At 46.8% G+C, this 12,401-nt stretch overlaps 1 long non-coding RNA gene across 2 annotated transcripts; it reads right to left on the reverse strand.

Annotated features, from left to right (window-relative positions):
• Positions 1–7,489: 7,489 nt before the first annotated feature.
• Positions 7,490–12,106, reverse strand: LOC144161954 (uncharacterized). Of its 2 annotated transcripts, XR_013320543.1 has the most exons (4): positions 11,543–12,106; positions 9,769–10,254; positions 8,914–9,114; positions 7,490–7,519 (listed from the first exon to the last, which is right to left on the reverse strand). It is a non-coding gene; the product is annotated as an uncharacterized LOC144161954 (long non-coding RNA). The 2 variants fall into 2 exon arrangements; XR_013320542.1 differs by lacking the exon at positions 7,490–7,519 and having other exon boundaries at positions 8,802–9,114; positions 11,543–12,105.
• Between the last annotated feature and the right edge of the window lie 295 nt (positions 12,107–12,401).

The raw sequence follows: 12,401 nt of genomic DNA on the forward strand, positions 1-12,401 counted from the left end.
GTGTGGCGGCGTACAGCAAAATAGGCCACCCAGCCCCATCTCTTTGCTGGCAGGGCATTATGACATCGGCAAAGCTTCCCTAGGAACGCCCGCAGTGGCACCACCTAGGAAAAGCTGCTACACGAACATGCCTGCGCCATTGATCAAAGCATTTCACAGCCGTCTTGTTTCCTGCTGATTGTGCTCATAATCCCCTGCTGTCACTAGCTGCCTTATCTGTATGCGCTAAGTCACTAGCTAGGTACAGTACTACAGTCTCTAGTGCACCCACATGCATGCATGTTTGTGGCTGTGCTTGTAGGCAAGGCAAAACATTCTGATGAAATCGACACTGCAACAAAGTGTGGGATGAGGCATTATATTTTATGTTTGCTAGATGAGGTTTTTGTCTTTTAAGAAGCACAAGACCAGGAAAAGTTCTTGCACACATTCATATCCCTGCATCAGTGTTTGCTTCAGAAGAACGCTTCGACTAGTTCCACCAGTCATGTCTTGACATCCGCAATTAGTAATGTCACAAGTTGTCGTGCAGAACAATATATGGGGCAGCCGTGCCTGTTTTCACGCCACTTTGGGAATTTTCATGCACTAATAAAGTACTGCTGCTGCAAGTGGCATATTATTTGTATTCACAACACTGTAATTACTGATGCTGGCCAACTTGCTTTTGCACTTTAGTGTCTCTTTAGGCGTCTGTATTGTACCGTAAATCCATTAGGTTCCTCCTGGGCAGATGTGCTGAACTATGCTCCTGTGCTGTGTCGCTTTTGCATCCCAATATGTTTACTTCCTCTTTCTCTCTTTTTAAGCATAGCAGCAACCTTTGAGGTGCAAAAAGTGTCGAAACATGAAAAAGTTCAGTGTAGTTCTTCGTGCTTGAAATGAGTGAGCTACATTCTGCGCATATTACACCTTGTGGCATTTCTGCTGCCCACAGGCCTGAAAGAAGGACACGACAAGTGCTTGACTTGCAACAAAGTTTATTTCTTTGCAGCACAAAGATATGCAAGTACAAAACATCAAAAGCAAGAATCACAAGCAGGAGCCTGCGTCCTAGCCTTAAAAAGGTGGCATTATGCGAACCATAAAAACACAACTTCAGTCATATGCATACTCCTATCACTCAGTACATTCACATTAACAACTTCAGCAATTGTAGCAGCACCCACACAAACAAAGCACAGCAACATCTCTCACTAAGTGCATTGGCAAAAAAATTCACCTACACAGTCTGTACAGATGATTAACAAGCAAAGCTGTGACATACAGTTGCTGTTTTATGTGTGATGCGTGGCCTACCCATTGAGCTGTGCTTCACAGAGTAGCTTGCTGCATGAGCGCTCTGCTGCGAGAGACGCCTTAATGTTCCCTTTGATGTGGCATTCCCAAGTAGCACTGTCGGTAGGTGTGAGAGTGTAGCTGCGTCATCTATAAACCTATAAGCCAATCTCTGTCTTTGTCGAGAGTTCGACGGAATGCCATCTGGTCAGGTAAAGGCATTTGTATAAATGTTGCAACAAAATTGACGTTTCGGGATCCGTATGGATCCCTTGTTCATAATGGATTGATGGCTTAGCAGCAGGCTCCTAAGTAGCGTTGAGCGCATGACGTAATGTACGGGAGTACACATGGTTTAGAGTGCCAGATGATCTGTTGATTGTGTTGCTTGTTGTCTGAATTATTAGCGATTCAAGATTGAGCCTCGTTGCAAAATTCTTTCCCGGCGACCACTACATAATTCAGTCACAAATCTCCCATCAAAGAGCGAGCAGCCAAAAAATTGGCACTGCGTGCATAACAAATTGGAAGAACTTCCGAGAAACCACCCCCGCTGATCGGATAAAAGTCTCGAGGAATGGACTACCAAGCTCATTCAAGACGCAAGAAAACACGCCAAGGAACTTTCCCTTACGCAGGATAACCCAGCCATCGATGCCCATCTCCTCCACCTCTGGGACGCCCGTAGAGGGCTAATCAGGCGGTGGAAAAAGAACAAGACGAACCGCAAGCTGAAGATCCGCATTGCGGAAATTACGGCAGAAGCTGAAGTGTACGCCCGTGAGCTGAGGCAGCACAACTGGACGCAGCTCTGCAACAAGCTGCAAGGTACGCTGAGAACTTGCCGCACATGGTACCTGCTCCGTTCCCTTATGGGCCCCGGTGAATATAAGGCGGTCGCAGCAGACCAGCTTCGCCGATTAATCCACAATTACCCGGGCACAGAAGAAGACTTGTTGGACGAACTTATTAAGCAAGCCTTGGCGCCCCCACCTCACGTCCAACCCACCCAGGCACCTGACTACACAGGCGATCCGAATCCCAAAATGGACGAGCCGTTCTCCATTGCTGAAATCGAGGCGGCAGCGTACAACCTCACCCGAAACACCACTCCGGGTCGAGACAAAATCCTTAACAAATTATTGCGAAACCTCGACCATGCCGTCCTAGAAAATCTTCTAGTCTACATCAATGAGTGCTGGCTGGCGGGTTCCTTGCCCCCACAGTGGAAACACGCAGACGTCACTTTCATCCCCAAGCCCGGCAAACCCTTGAACTCCAAAAATCTGAGGCCTATTCCTCTGACCTCATGTGTCGGCAAATTGTTTGAACACCTGGTTTACAACCGGCTCTCGCCCCACGTTGAAGACAACGGCTACTTCCCTGACACGATGTACGGCTTCCGCCCACATCTGTCAACCCAAGACATACTACTTCAGCTTAAGGAGGAAGTGCTGGACGACTTTAATAGCCACAGCAAGCGGTCCATCTTGGCCCTTGACATTAAGGGGGCATTCGACAACGTTTCTCACCAAGCCATCCTTCAAGGCCTCGCATCTACAAACTGTGGCGAGCGCACATTCCAATACTTTGTCTCCTTTCTAACCCAGCACACAGCAACAGTGGGCATCGGGCACCGTCGATCCGACGCATTTAAAACCCTGCCAAAGGGCACTCCGCAGGGGTTGGTAGTATCCCAAATACTATTCAACCTCATAATGAAAGACTTGCCACCCCTACTAAAAGCCATCCCGAATCTTCGCCACGCAATATACGCGGACGACCTAACGCTCTGGGTCCCCACTGGATCTCCGGGCGACCAGCAAGATGCACTTCAAGCAGCCATTCAGGTCACCCAACAATACCTGAAAGCCCGAGGACTCGATTGTGCCCCCGAAAAATCTGCCCTTCTACCCCTGTGCAAAAGGACATATAAGAAGCGTCCAGATCCCATACCAGATCCAGAACTTACCATTAATGAGCAACGCGTCCCCAATGTCCCACTCCTACGCATATTAGGCCTCACCATACCAAAAGATGGCTCAGGCGCTCAGACTATCCTTCCCTTGCAACGGACTCTTGACCAGCTCGTTCACCTCATCCGCAGGATCTCCCATCAGCGACTTGGGCTACAAGAAGCTGACACCCTGCGCATCATTCACGCCCTCCTTATTAGCCAGGTTACGCCACCGTATTTGGCCCTGAAACCCGCAGAGAAAGAAAAGCTAAACATCGCCATACGCCAGGCCTACGAGGCCGCCCTTGGACTGCCTCCAAAAATAGCAACAAGAAAACTTCTACAGCTCGGCATCCATAATACATGGGAGGAACTGGAAGAAGCTCATCGCATCTCCCAATTCACGCGACTTAAGCTCAGGCCAACCAGCAGGGCTACACTTACCCGGCTCAGCTACAGGCCTCCCCCAAAATGCGAACAGAGGCAACGCATCCCTCTAACCATCCGACAGTACATCACAATCGCACCCATTCCCAGAAATATGCACCCCATCTATAACAAGGCACGCCGAGAAGCCCGGATACGAGCCCTTAGAAAACGCTTCCCCAACTCTCCCTGTACTCGTTACATGGATGCCTCTCCATACCACCAACAACTGGAACATGCCGTGAGTGTCACCGGAGCCAACAGTGCAGAACTGACGGCCGCTACAGTACACACGACATCTATTGAGGCAGCAGAAGGACTTGCAATCGCTCTAGCCGCCACCACTGTGAATGACTACTTCACTATAATCCGCCTGCCGCAACTTCCTGCTAGGTCGAATAACACCCACGGCCTTAAAAATTCTGCAAAGTGTGCACCAGCTCCCGGAAATGCACATCATCCGGACCCCCGGACATGAGTCCTTCGAGGGGAACGAGGCGGCACACGCCGCTGCCCGCGTTCATACACACCGGGCCGTTTCTCAAGAAGGCGAAGTCATGCAGCCCCTTCGCTCTCCCAAGCCCGCTACTCTGAATTCATACGCGGACATCCTCGCCCATTACCGCCACGAACGACGACGCTTCCCGCCACCACATCCCCATTTATCCAGAGCACAGGCGACTGCCTTTCCTCCATGTCATGTACCCCACCCTCTACTACTCAACGTGTAATTTCTGTCACCAACCAGGCACCCTGTACCACATGGTATGGGAGTGTCAGAAAACCCCATCTCTTACCCCAAATCCTCACCCAACGTACGAGCAGTGGGCGGACCAGCTGGCCAGCTCCGACCTCTCAGTCCAGCGTATCCTGGTGGAGAGGGCTAGGGCAGCCAGCGCGCACCAGGGCTTCCCGGACTACAGGAGGCCCCCCACCTGGCGGGCACCTGAAGCTCGTCTTAATAAAGTTTATCCACTCCACTCCGTGGCTATGATGCGCGCGTGGTCCCACTCTATCTTGTGGCCCATCTTCTCGGCATGCTCTGCAAGTGCATTCGTCATGGTGTGGCCCTTGGTGACGTCATTTTTGTGCTGTTTAAGACGCCGGCAGAAATTTCCGCTTTCACCACTGTATACCGATTCGCAGTCGGCGCATGGGATTTTGTAGACCACACCAGGGAAACGTTGCCGAGGGAGGATCCTTTATGTTAAGCAAGTCACCCTTGAGCTTGCTTGCTTGCACATGCGCGATCTGCACACCACGTTTTCTGAAGACACGAGCAAGGGCTCCACTTCCAGGCAGTTCCTCCACAAGGACATGACATTAGTGTATCGCACGCTGTTCGATGTCACTGAGCTCTGCACCTTGCTACGGTTTTGCCTGTCTAACACTTGCTTCTCGCACAAAAGCGAATTCTACAGGCAAGTTTTCGGTACCGCTATGGGAGCATCTATTTCAGTCACGACTGCAAATATTACAATGGAAGCAATTTAAAACAAGGCATTGGAATTATTTTAGCCGATACCCAAGGTGTTCCCGAGATACTTCGATGACTGCTTCTGCGGTAAGGTGTACATCAGACAAACCAGCCGATGCGTAAATGACCGCCTCAGGGAACATGATCTTTCCATGAAGAATGGCACCGGGTCGCATTTGCCTCATCACTACCGCGAGTGTGGCAAAGGATGCCTTCCGAGACTGACAATCATTATCGGAAAGAGTCGTGACACCGTGGCGCAAGAACTGCGCGAAGCGTATTTTATCAAAAAAAAAAAAACAGCGCAGGCTGTATCAGTGAAGCATCGCTATCCCTGTTTTCGAAGGAGTACCGGATCCTAGACAACATGCGATAAAAAGGTGTGATTGTTGCCTTCAGCTGTGGCTATTTTGTTTTTATAGTATCTTTTTCAGATCTATTATCCTTTGTGTATGTTTGTGCATTTGTAGACAAGCTACTTATATCGCTGTCTTTCCTTGGAATAAATCAGTTGTTAGTAGCGCATCTGTCTCATCGTTCTTCGTTTTTTCTGTCCTCGTTTGTAGCGCTCGATTTTCCTTAAGCAATGAACCAACTAGCCCAACAGCATATTTTACTAAAAAAGCGGACCCTAATTTACAACGCTACTTGCCCGTACGATTTCGAAAAGGAGCTTTTGTTATAGCCGACGCTTCAGCTATCACGTCTCTCTCTTTGAAGGGAACAAACCGCACGCGGGCTGCGATCGATCACTATTTTTACCATACATTATGTGCAAACAGCTTCGTGAATATCAACCCAGTATTTTTTGCCTTGCTGCCCATCGGGAAACGAATTATAAAACGGATCTAAAACGATAAGCCAGCTTCCACAGCTAAATGATGCACTAAAGCACGAAAACATTTCCTATCTGCCACTGTTTTCTACTTTAACCAGAGACAGGTGCTGCTGAAAACATTTTACTTTCAAATAAACTAAATCTAACACTCAAAGTAAATACTTCACTTGGGAATTGAACTTTTAAAAATCTAGTCTATTATTTAGGAGAGGAGAAGTTTCGTTAGTTTTCGCACTTGACGAAGACGACGGCTGATATTTGTGCTGATGTATTTGTTACTTAGAGAAAGGCTGATTTTGGCTCACTTAGCGAGTGAGGCAAAAGTCACACAACAGTTTATAGCCGCGTGTACAACAACTCTATTTAGGTCGTCAAACTTTTGAAAAGGTCTAAAGGATAGAGGTGGCGTGGGGCCAGTCCAAATATGGCCCATATTGGACGCGGGATGCAAGCGGCCAAAAAGTTATAAAATATCTTTTTTTTTCTGTGGTAAACGCAATAGGAATGACAAATGTAAGGCATGTGCTCATTTCGCGCTATTTTTATCTTTGAGAAAAAATTTTATTTTTAAGTAAAAAGAGGTTTGCTAACACCAAGACATTCGCAAGCGCGTGAATAGTTTGTAGGCTTCTCATCTTTCTTTCTTTTTTTTTACATTGAAAAAAAAATGGCGGATACGCCTGCCTATGCGGTTAGTTTAAACATGTGATGGCGACGGCGGTACAGCGCGCTGGTGTAGCAGAGAAACCCCGGGCGAGCACATCCCTGCACCTGGCGGAGAGCCCTGCAAGTCGCCGGAGAAATGCGACCTTCACGGGACAGGTTCCCCAACCTCCGTCACAGGCAGCTCGGAACTTGTTTCGGCAACTCTCCACCAGGTGCAAACGTCGTCTGCATGGAGCTACTTTGAACGATGGTACCTAGTGTGCAGTGTGCTTGCGAAGCTCAGGATTTCGCCAAGGTGATTTTAAGAGCTTAGACTGCTTATTTGGACAAAGAAAAATTTGAGTGCAGTTGGCCTTTAATGCCGAGACATGTGCATTTAAAAATATTGGAGTTGATTTCCCGTGAGTTTTCACTATTCATTTACGACTTGTAGTGCCATTCACACACCTCCGGAGAAAACATAACCCTAAATGAAGAGGCCCACACAAGGGGCACCCTATTAGGTGCCTTCTGTCCCTTCTGTAGTCCGAGAGCTTTGGCGTGCGGCACCCCATCTCTGACGCTGAGGTTCAGGGCGTGAAGACCGCTTGACCTTCTTGCTAGCCGAGCTCTTGGCCAGCAGGCACTCTACCTGGTCCCCGGTTGACCCCAGGGCAACGCCTGGCAATGCTTGTGGGCTGGACCTTGACGGTACCGCCGCACCTCCGGGCGCTGGTGAAGCCTGCCTTCATGGGCAGACTCCTTCCTGGGGTTCCTTTCTGATCTTGTGCATCTGCCGCAGCAGCTGCTGAAGGGCAGTGGCATAATATGGGTTGCCAGCAGCTAGGGAAGGCTGGCGCCACCACTACTCGTAGATCTTCTGCAGCTCCGCAGTGTCCTACGAAAAATTTGTTCAGGATATACCACAGATTTACTCAAAATTTGTTGCATCTCCTATCTTTACTATTGTCTTCTTTGCACTGCTGAAGTAATAAGGGTGTTCCGTAGGTATTCAACTATGGGCCTACCGGGAAACCCATTAGGGCAGAAAAATGTTCACAGAACTCACCTTCCCCTGCCAAGCTTAGATGACCAGTTTGGACCAGAGAATACTACGCAGGTATTTACAGATTAGTTTCACAAACATTAATGCATTCATTGAACTAAAATAAAACACAAGAAACAGCTTTGTTTAGTGCCATGTTCAGTTACATAATAATGACTGATTGATTGATTGACTGCGAGGTTTAAAGTACCGAAACTACACCTTGCTTATGAGGCGCGCTGTAGTGGAGACAGCTGGGGTTTAATTTTGGTCACCTAGGAACAGCTAGGAAGAGTTAACGTGCGCCGAAATCTCGACACACAGACGCTTTCGCTTTTCACTTCTATCAGGAAAATTGCTACCGCAGCCGGTATCGAACCCATGTCCTTGGGCTCAGCAGCACAACACCATAGCCACTTTAGTCTCACAGAACCCAACAAACGCCTCTTCAAAATCCCAGGGTTCCTCAAAGCCTTACTTGAGAGCCCCTAACCTAGCGCTTTCGCAAGGCACCTTTTTATTCACAGGGCCTTAGTGGCATACAAGGACTATTCAGCGAAACACACAGAAAAAAACATTAAGACCAGAATGTAAAATTTTACATCAGAATGTAAAATTTTACATCTCAAAAACTTGCACTGTGCAACTGACTATGTATCTAATGGTATGAGATTGGATCCTGGCAGAGTCTGTTTAACACTTCTTCTTTTAAGCTGGGCTGAAGACTGTCCCACCTGGTGGGGGCCCCTAACACCAGCACAGTGCTGTTTAATGAAAGTTTATTCCTCCTCCTCTTAGCACCCTCCCTATGTCAGAAAGGGCCTCGGAAGACATACGACAGCCAGCATACAAAATTTCACACTAGCTGTGACATATGAATACTAACTACTTCATTCTTGCTCCTCTTTACATGCATTGGAAAAACTTGTTCGTCTTGCTTCTGCTATGATGCTACGCAGTCATGTTGGATTGCCTTAATTTTTGGAGTGTCTTTTTTGGCAGCCTGTAGCCTGCTTCTACTTAGCTCCTGCAATTGTACCTTCGTAAAAATAAATTTTACTACAAGAGACCCCTGAAAAAATGCATGCACGTGATTATAAAATAGGTAGCTCTTTACAAAAGTGGAGTGTGTTGCTGAGAAACAGATCTTGTTCAGGTGTCTAGTTGCTACCTAGGTGTCCAGTAACTGGAGTAAGGGTCACAATTATTAGGCTTTGCTAAAATAAATGCACGAGCACAAGCCACACCTCAACACCTCACGTTGGTGACTGCTTCCAGTTGAGCCCTGGGCCTCCAGCTGTGGCTCGGTATCCATAGGCAGCTGCTGCTGTTCAGGCTCTGCTGCCACCGGTTGGCCTTGCCCTGTGGGTGTGCTGGTGCTGGCTACTTGGGAGTTGTCCTGTGTTTGCTTTCCCAGTCAAGCTTCCTGAATGCCCCCTCCAGACATGCTATAAACAGTTAGGAATAGTGAAAACTGACTGTGAATCAGATCGAATATTCTCAAATACGAATAGTAGAAACCAACCGCGAATTACATATATTCGAATGTAAATGGCAAAAGATTACTGCAAATGAATTATTTTCAAATGTGAATAGTGAAAATTCACTTCACATTGAATTTGATTCAAATTGCTCATTGCTCCCACGCCAGGCTGCTGTTAGCTGTGCCACGTATAAAGATGTATTATGAGCTGCACTGTTGTGGCGAATACCACACGCCCATTTATTCCTTCTAAGTGGAACAAAAATAGTAGAGCGAAGGTATGTACTGAGACATATGAACGTCTGGGCCATAATTTAAAAGTAGTTTTACAAGCACAGGCTTTCAGTCAGGCTGTGCCATCTTCATTAGGACAGGTGCATCAGACAAGTCTAGTTAAGTGTGCCGTGGCTGTGCATGTGCTCATCGCTGCCTTTCTCCCGAATTAGAGAATTCAACACTGCAGAACAGAGTTTCTGCGATACCTTTCCGTCTACACTGCATGATAGCTTGCTTGAAGCTGAAAATTAAACTGAGAGAGATACCATGTTTGCATAAACGTTGGCACAGGTCACATAAAAGTAGCAATATATGGAGTGTGCTGGGGTACATAGCTACTTACAATGTTCAACGTGATTTGGTGCTCTTCTGTCCAGCTTAGTGAGGGGGCTCACTCCTTCGTCGCCATACTGCCCTCTCCGCCACCCGCAGAACCAGTGGTAGACGGTGCTGACTGGGGGATTTACAGCGCTGCTAGCGAGCAGGCCCTCACCGACCTCCTGCCTTGCCAGCTTCGTTTTATGAGGAGCTAGTGCGGCTGCTGGGGTCGTATCATCTTGAAAGTAGCGGAAGAATGCGGCACTTTTGTCCGATGTGGGTTTTAGAAGGCGAAGCCCATCGGCGCAGTCGAGCCCGTGGTTGAGCACCTCATGCAGCTTGATGACAGCAGTCGGCGAGACTGGCCAGTTGAGGAATGGGTCGTTCTGCTGAGTTGCTTTTGTGACTTCCTAATTTTGACATCTACAAAAGCTTAGCAGTAGTAGAATGCTTTCCGGCAGTTTCGTTCAAGCTTCTGTGCTGACACCTTCACTCCTTGTGGAACACAAACCTGTAAAAAGAGAATATCACAAATTATCTCAATTCTCAAAATATTATTTAAAGCTTGATATACAATGACTAACCCGCAATATATTTTTTTACTTAAATTACAATTTTATGAAACACAAACGTGTTAAACGGTAATATTATTAATTATTTTAGTTGTGAGAATATTATTGAGAACCAGATATGCAATCTGTAACCTGCAAATGTTTTTTTTTACTTCAATTACCCACTTCATCTGACAAGTTTCACAATCAGACAACTAAGAAATGCTGAAGTTCCAAGGTGATGCGCATACTGTATTAAAGATGTGCCTCCAAGTCATGTTCTGATCTACTTCGCGGAATAAGAAATTGTACAGGTGTAGCACTCGCCTTTCACTTAATTTTCTCATGTATGAAAAATGGCGTTTTAGGAAAATTTGTGTTGGTACCAAGCAAAAAAAAAAAAAAACTTGCTCAATCGCTCACGAAATCGAAGCGGAACAGTTGCATGTTATGCTCTTGCATATAACACAATTCTCTCCAAAATAGGACAGTTATATGCTTCCCACATTTCGGTTACTTTAAATCCACTGAACACGTAATAACACGACACGTTTAAAGCCTCTTTTATAACATTTTCAGTTGGTCTTTTTTTCCTCCTCAGCAAGGGGTGCCCCTTTATAGACCGAAGGGGGCAGGAGATAATTGGCTAAAAAATCATTCATCTGTGAAAATGTTAAAAGCATGACACACATGCTTGACTCTTTTTGCTCGGACCATACTATGAAGCGTTATTTGTTTGCGAATTAGAATTACATCACACATTATTCTGATATTGTTTAATCTTACGTAAGGAAAAATAAATTAATTTGAACATGAAGTGAAATGCGGATTGTTTTTGCACGGGTGCTTCAAATCGTGTTCAAAAAATCCCAGCCCAACTCAATGTAATGTAATTTAAGCTATATGTTCTTTCACCTCGGCCAAGAGAACATACAACGACGAAGTTCAGCTGTTCTTCCCTTTGAAATTGAGCGTGAAAGACGGAGGCATCGATGATTGACCCGTGGCGTTGTTCAGCGTGACGGAAGCAAGTGTGATCAGTAGTAACCAGATTTTTAAGCCACCGCTACTGTAATAAATGCGTAGCAAAAAAAAAAAAAAAAAAAAAAACCTCGCTGGTGTAGCTTCGCAACTGCAACTGATCAGTCTGTCTTGATTTTACCAGGTCGGGTAGGGGGGTGATTTGGCAACGCCTCCGAGGACCTTGCCACAATAAATAAAGACACTGCCGAACAGCATCTATGGTACCTCGTTGGGTTGGGGGCTCCCAGTCGACGATCCACGACGCACGGTTGCCTCGCCGTAGTAGTCAGCCATGCGTACGCATCCCCGCACGAAGCACGTCCACGTTATCGACGCTGGCTTTGCAGTCTAACTCGAAAGGTTGGTCGCGCCCGCGCATGTCACAACGGCTGAAGAAATTAACTGCTACTTCGCCGTCGAACTAGAAAAAAACCGTAAAATTGCAGCAAACTCTACGCCACTGATGCTGCTGGTGCCGTGAACGTAAGGTCCCAGGGGCCTTACGTGAACGAGCCCTAAACAAGAGCAGAGGAGTGCGGAGTACGTTTACTGCTTTGTTCGCACGCCGGCAGAACCAGCCTAAACATCAAATAGCAGGGAAGGAGTGCGGAGTACGTTTGGTGCTTTGTTCGAACTTCGCACACCGCAACGTTTTTATGGCGCAAGGTTTGTTTTGCATTCAACAGGTGGCGCACCGCAAACGCGCAATTTTTAAATTGTAAGCCGCGGCATTCGCGCTCACGTCTCCGGCTACGGATGAGATTTCTTTTTCTTGGAATGCATTTTTAGCATTTCTGCGAGTACTGTAGCACGATATCACGTTATTGTGATCGCCTACAGCATCAGTAACCATGCTTAAAATAAGACATATTCCCGCTGCATTTTTTATTCAGTGACAAAAAAGTAAATTCTCAACAAGAAAAGTGGGGGGAAGGTTCATTATGAGAGTAAATACAGTAGCTCTCATTTTAAGCACAAAAAACTACACTGAACTTTTTCATGTTTCGACACTTTTTGCACCTCAAAAATTGCTGCTATGCTTAAAAAGAGAATGAGGAAGTAAATCTACTGGGATGCACAAGCG

This window comes from Haemaphysalis longicornis, unplaced genomic scaffold (genome assembly GCF_048455015.1).
Source record: "Haemaphysalis longicornis isolate Haplotype H1 unplaced genomic scaffold, Haemaphysalis longicornis Haplotype H1 scaffold_12, whole genome shotgun sequence".
Taxonomy (NCBI): domain Eukaryota; kingdom Metazoa; phylum Arthropoda; class Arachnida; order Ixodida; family Ixodidae; genus Haemaphysalis; species Haemaphysalis longicornis.